Source organism: Macaca fascicularis, chromosome 20, assembly GCF_037993035.2.
Source record: "Macaca fascicularis isolate 582-1 chromosome 20, T2T-MFA8v1.1".
Lineage (NCBI taxonomy): Eukaryota > Metazoa > Chordata > Mammalia > Primates > Cercopithecidae > Macaca > Macaca fascicularis.
The window spans coordinates 84,964,531-84,971,111 of NC_088394.1; the positions used below are offsets into that span (position 1 = coordinate 84,964,531).

The 6,581-nt window shown below is 65.1% G+C and overlaps 1 long non-coding RNA gene across 1 annotated transcript; it reads right to left on the minus strand.

Moving 5' to 3' along the window:
• Window positions 1-1,194: 1,194 nt before the first annotated feature.
• LOC141409328 (uncharacterized) lies at window positions 1,195-5,852 on the minus strand. The gene is made up of 3 exons (XR_012429373.1): window positions 5,363-5,852; window positions 2,418-2,786; window positions 1,195-1,682 (listed from the first exon to the last, which is right to left on the minus strand). It is a non-coding gene; the product is annotated as an uncharacterized lncRNA (long non-coding RNA).
• Between the last annotated feature and the right edge of the window lie 729 nt (window positions 5,853-6,581).

A 6,581-nucleotide genomic window follows, 5' to 3' on the forward strand; every position in this document is an offset into this window, starting at 1 on the left:
GATACTCTCCAATGACCCTTTTCTTGCCTAAAGTTTTGTGATTCCAAGAGCAGGATGCTGTTAATTTGTCCATCTGTCCATCCATCCAAACCCCAAAGGCATTCACTGGAGGCATCTGAGTGCAAGGCCCTGACCTCTGAAGGAGCCGCAGGGCTGCTCTAGGTTCCCAAGAGAAGACGTAACGCCAGAGCAGCCCTCGTACTCACAGAGGAGAAGCAGATGCCCTGAACCTACGGCCAAAGCAAGACAGATGCAGGGAAGTGCCTGGTCCTCAGAACCCAGGAGGGCCCACGGAACAAGCGCGTCCCTCCCTCCTCCCACCTGCTCCCTTCCTGCCATCCAGGGAGAACAGCCCTGGTTTCCAGGTAGAGGCGTCCAGAGCGTCTGTGCCAGTCCCAGCGGCCACACAGATGGATGATGATGTTAAATACTCATCAGCTGCAGTGAGGCTCCTGGACCCGCCCAGGAAGATGTAAGGTGCAACGTGCAGCTCGCTCCTAACACCCAGGGCAGACGTTCGTCAGTGCGGGAACGGCAGGTGGGGGAGGAAGACAAATCGTCCGGGGCGTGCATCTCGGAGCCACCCACAGGGCTCATCAACAGGGCGCAGCAGCTCTGAGCAGCCCAGGAGTGGGTAGGAGCAGAAGTCAGCAGGCAGGCAGGTAAATGCGTCCCAGCACGGGGAGGGCTTGGAGAAAGGCCTGGAGCGTGACCCTTGTGTATAGAAGAAAAGTGGCCGTTCTGGGAGAGGAGCAGTGAGATCCCAGGCTTCGTGGAAGGTTAGACCCCAGAGCACATTTTGGGGGCCTGGTGGGGTGATGGCAGCTGAGATGGGACAAGGCCGCTGGACTCCACAGGCGGTGGCCTCGGTTCTGGAGGAGGCCGTCCTGGTGGCCACCACACCTGGCCGGGCAGGGCCGTCAGCTGGGACCTAGGGGTGGTCACTGACGACTCTGGGCAGGCACCTCCAGGAGGGGAGAGGAGCCCCAGCACCTGCTCGCTTCGCTTCCTGGAACCACGTCCTGCCCGAGGGCTGGCGCTGCTGGGGGCCGGGGCTGGCATGCTTTGTCCCTCCGCGGGGATGTACGGCCTCGCTGATTCTCCGCGCGCAGCGGCTCGTTCTGGCGCAGCTGCTACGCCGCCCTCCAGGCGCTGGGTAACTCAGGGCTGCAGTGCTGCTGCAAATTAACACCATTTGTTCTATGGAACGTGCTTTATTTCTACACCACACGCAGAGCTTATTACCCTGCCAGCAGCTCAAGGAGCAAGTCGGCTGGGACCCGGGGAGGCGGAGGGAGGATGTGGCCCAAGCCCCCTCCCCCTGTGCATCCCAGCCCACTGTCTGCGTGGGGGAGGGGCCCTGGCCGGATCCCTGGTCAGTGAGCTCAGGAGGGCTGGGGCGACCCGGTCAGGGAGCTGGTTCCCAGGAGGGTCCTGGCTGCTTGTGCTGGCCCTGGTGACGACGCCGGGGCTCCAGGACAGGCGCTGGCCCTGGTGACGACGCCGGGGCTCCAGGACAAGCGCTGGCCCTGGTGACGACGCCAGGGCTCCAGGACGGGCGCGCCCAGGCAGCTTCTTTTTTGGCTCTGTGGCCTCAGGGAAGCAACATGGCCTCTCTGCGCTTCTGTCTCCCGAAATGTGGGTGCTGAGACTGTCTCTGTAGTATAACCATTTCCCTGTCGCTGTAGGTCACGGTTAAGGTCGAGATGAACACTAAAGACAAAGGCTTGACCCAGAGGCCAGGAGCAAGGGGACGCGGGATTCACAGAGTCCGGGGCAGCCCGGGGCAGCCCCTGCACAGCCAGAGCAGAGCCCAGGGCGAGCCGCGCAGGTGTGTGGAGAGGGCACTACATGTGGGGCAGAATGCGGCCCAGAGGGGCCTCGCTGTGGCCACCACCTACGGACCAGAGCCCAGGGCCAGGGTCTCATGGACCCCCTGACTGAGGAGAGCCAGACAGGGCCTGTGGACCAAGCAGAGGCTGGTGTGGACTCGGCCAGGGCCTGCTCCCTTTTCCTTTGACCTGGGGCACAAAGGTCCCGCCTGTGTGGGACTCACCAACTGGCTGATTTCTATTCCTCCCACAGCTCCCAGGCCCTGAAACTTTCCGTCCACCTCGTCCTTCTCGGCCTCACCAGCCCTGCCCCAAAGTCCTCCGCCCACATGGCCTGGTGGGGGCTGGTGTGAACACCTGGAGCGCAAGGCTGGGCTGGTTTTACTCAACATCATGAAGTCTGATCTCCGCACAGAACCTGGCATGGTGCCGACACCATGTGTGTGAGCACACGGTCAGAGGCGTGGACGGATGACAGCAGGTGACCGAAAGGCCAGGCTGGCCACCACACAGCTAGGGGCAAGGTGGGCTCCAGGAGCCCGGTCTTATTGGCATGGGGTAAGGAGCTCTCGGGCACCAAGGTACCAAAGGAAGAGGCAGGGACCCCTCTTCCCTGGGCCTGTGAGGGTTGGTCCTGGACACACAGGCGCTGGCTCCCTCCTGGGCGGGGTGGTGGCTGCCGTCCCTCCAGAGCCCAGTCACGGGGCCGATGTGCCTGCATAGCTGACACTGGGCTCTCGGGAGGCAGAGGCGGCAGGGAGGCCTCTGGGGTGGGCGAGGGTGCAGGCAGCTGGACTCCTGACCCTTAGCAGAGCGAAGGGGAGGCGGAGGCCCCGTCACTGTCGCAGGAGGCACAGTGGGCAGCCAGGGTTGGCACGGGGGAGGGGCTGGCCGGGCGCCCACTCCTTCCTGGGGCTCGGTGGGAGGCTGGCTCCCTTTCCATGGTGTGCGGAGCTGCGGAAGGCTTTATGTCAAGAGGCAGAAAGGCCCATGAATATTTCATTAGGGAAGCGATGTGGGGCCGCCGGGAACATCTGGCAGGAGTCTCTAGGGAGCTCCGAGCCGGCGCGGGAAGCAGGGACTGTGAAATTCGGAGGTGGAGGGAGGAGGGTTGCCGCAGGCAGGAGGGTCCCTGTTGCTGCTGTGGCCTGGCAAGCCTGCTCCCCTGGCAAAGGCCAGCCCTGTGTGGGGGCAGCTGTGGGTGAAACAGTGGGGGTGACGGCAGGGCCAACTTCCTCAATTCCCAGACACAGACAGTGCCCTGCCCACCCTTCCTACTCAGGCCCATGGCCAGGTCAGAGCAGTGGAGGGTGAGAAGGGGCCTGAGAGAGGGTCTCGATCTGGGGTCAGGCAGGGCTGGAACGGGGTGCCACAGGGGCGGCACACACCCGGGACGTGGGATGGGGCTGTGGCTGGGGCCAGGGCACCTGTTGCTGGAAGCCCAGTGGGCAGCCAGGACCCCCAAAGACCGTCAGTGGGTGAGCTGCCTGCTGGGTTTTCGGGCCTGCGGGTGAGGGGGTGGGGGGTGGGAGGTGAAGGGCTGGACCTTGCCCAGCAGAGTGGTAGAAGCCTGGTCCCCAATCCAGGCACTCTCTGTCGTGGGGGCCGCAGCTTCCAGCTTGTCCCACCATGGGGACCATTTTCCAGGTCCCCTGGAGCCCTCGAGGGAGGGGCACCCACTCACACCACTCTCCTCACAACGGAGGTCTGGGACCTACAGGTCCTGATATCCCACCCAGCACAGACCCAGGCCACGGGGTTCCACCCAGCACCTCGCCCACCCAAGTCCCCTCTGGGAATCCTAGAATGTGTTGCACCCCGCCCCCCACCCCGGGCCTGAGGGACCAGGGCCTCTGCTGTGCCCCGAGTCCCCGGAACCTCCCTGCCTGGGTGTTTATCCCACTGACACCCACGCTGCGGCCCGCCCCGCCCGCCCCCCACGCCCGCCCCCCACACCCGTGCCGTCTGAGGGCAGTGACCTCAGGGTCAGGTCCAGGCGCCTGCTGGGGAAGGCCACCTGCACCAAGGCACACCTGGGATCACCCCCAACACCAGCACTTCGAAGGGGAAGAAAGGGAAGCCCCCAAAATGAAGTGTTGGCCAGAGTTGGGCTGAAGCAGCGCCTCCTGGGGCTGCAGGCTTAAGGGGAAAAGGAGGCTGAGGACGGCCAGTCCCTGGGAGCCCCGCCCCATCCCCGCCTCTGGGACATCTCAGGCTGGGCCTCTGCAGGGCTCTGAGCCTTGCCCTGAAGGTCAAGGTGGTCTGGACCAGAAGGCCACTGCCCTCCCCCGCCCCCCAGCCCTCCCTGCCCCTCAGCCCAGTCCGGGCTCCTGACCTTGGCCTCAGAGGCTCCTCTTGGCCCCTTCAAGGTGGAGGCTCCCGTGGGCCAGCCTGGCTCTAGGCTCAGAATTTTAAGGTCCATAGGCCCAACTTCCTTCTGGGCTTCGAGGAGCTGGGGGCCCAGCCATCTTTACCCCAGCCCCTGCCCATGTGCTCTAATCGCCCCTCCAGTGGAACCTTCTTTCTGGGACTGGACTGGCTGCTCAGAGCATTGACTGGGACAGCGGCCAGCCCGGAGCCCCTGGCATAGCCAGGGCCTCTCTGTGCCGCACCCCTGCCAGGGCGTGGGTCTGGTGCCAGCCTCTGCCAGCTGATGCTGTGTCTGGCCACCTCTGCCATCCTGCTCGCCATGGATCACATCGAGGGGCCACAGCCAGACACCGGGACTAACACCCCCAGCCCTGCCGGCTCCACGCTGGCCCACCTGGGTGTCACCCACCTTTCTGCAGGTGAAAATCCCCTCTCCCATGCCCCCATCTCTTTCTGCCCAGCCTGTAATTGCTGGGAAGGGCAGCAGGACTTTGCCTTGGAGCTGCTGGGGAGTCCCTCATCTCGGGCTCCTTCCCACCCTCAGCAGCTGGGCTCGCTGGCACCGTCACCCGCACTCCTGCTACCACACATTTGGCGTCTGTCCCACTGTTCTGCACAGGCTCCGAGGCACCAAGCCAGGCTGGGAGCAAGAGGTGGGGCAGGGACTCTGGGAAGACAGGAGGGAGGGCAGACGCACTTCCCTCGGAGCCCTGGACCCCAAGGTGCAGCCCTGCAGCCTACGCCTGGGGAGAGCGAGCAACATCGGGGGACCGTCTGGGGGACTACACGGAACCAGGCAGAGGGGACCTGGCCCTGGGGGCCCACAGGGCATCAGGCGGAGGTGATACGGCCGTGAGACCCCAGAGGGAGGCCAGAGTGCTGCAGCCCCCGTAGGCACCCCATGCTGGCCCCACCCAGCCCACCCAGCCAAGCTGCCTGGAGGACCAAGGGTCAAGTCTACCTGGAAACAGGCCCCAGGATGACACTGGGGGAGCCGGGAGGAGCCGTCCTCTACCAGGCTGGCCCAGACCCCTGGGGGATTCAGCCCTCCCTGACCCTGCCACGCCCTGTAACCCAGAGCCAGGCCGAGATCCAGCCCCGGCCTCTGGCACCCGACGCAGATGCCAGGTGCCCACGCCCCACGAGCCCGCACGCTTTACCTGCACTGCCGCTGCCGGGATCCACCTGCCCCAGCCGGCCCTCCCCAGCACCTCTGCCAACTGCTGCCGCCTCCCGCCACGGCTGCCAGAGATCGCGGTGGGTTTTGTGGGTGGGCGTTTGGCCCCATGCAGCCGCTGGCATGCGTCGGTGGCACGTGTCCATCCTCACCGCACGCTGCCCGCACCTTCCTCCTCCCCGCGCCTCCGGAGTCCCCAGCGCCAGCTCGGAGGGGAGTTGGCACGGATGGAGCCTGGCCAGCGTCTCGCGGCTGAGTATAGGCACGCTTCTTTTTTTTTGTATTTTAAACGCACAGACATACTCTCACACGCACACACGCCAAGCCCCCACCCCTGGCAACACGCATCCCTTCTGTCAGGAGGAGACACAGCCAAGAAAGCCCGGAGCAGGCGGGGGCAGAGAGAAGGAGCTTCAACGAGTGGAGGAACCTCAGCCCGCAGCTCCGTCCCTGCCTGTCCCCATTGCTCTCCCTCTTACGTAAACCCCCAGGAAGAAGAAGAGGAAACACGGATCCACGTCACGTCACGGAGCCTCCTGATTGGGCGAACCTTCCCCGGCGGTCCCCTGGGGCACGCGCCAGCCCCGGGCCACCCTGTCCCCTGTCCAGCCCCCCGCCTCCCCCACCAACCTGCCACGGTGACCACACTCAGCTCCCTGCGTCCAGCCCCCAGCCTCCCCCACCGACCTGCCACGGTGACCACACTCAGCTCCCTGCGTCCAGCCCCCGGCCTCCCCCACCAGCCTGCCACGGTGACCACACTCAGCTCCCTGCGTCCAGGCCCCCGCCTCCCCCACCGGCCTGCCACGGTGACCACACTCAGCTCCCTGCATTCCTTCTCTTGAAAGGCATTTCTTCATCGAGTGCCAACCCTGGCTCCTGTGCGGACACGGCGGCCGGCGAGACTGGCCGAGAGTCTGGCGGGACGACCCTGGGGGTTGTTGCCTGCCGTGGGCACAGCTCCAGAGTCCTGACCTACGTCTGAGGGGCAGACGACATCCCAATTGGACGTGAAAGTTCAGCCTCAGGCGGAGGACAGGGGTGGAGCTAACACCCTCCAGGGCTGACCCCGAGACTCAGCCCTGAGATGCTCTCAACACCCTGGATACCCCAGAGCCACAGATTGCATGGCTGGGGCTCCTGGGGCCACCCTGCTCCCCAGAAGAACCTGGTCGTCTTCCCCGTGCCCTGCAGCAGGAACA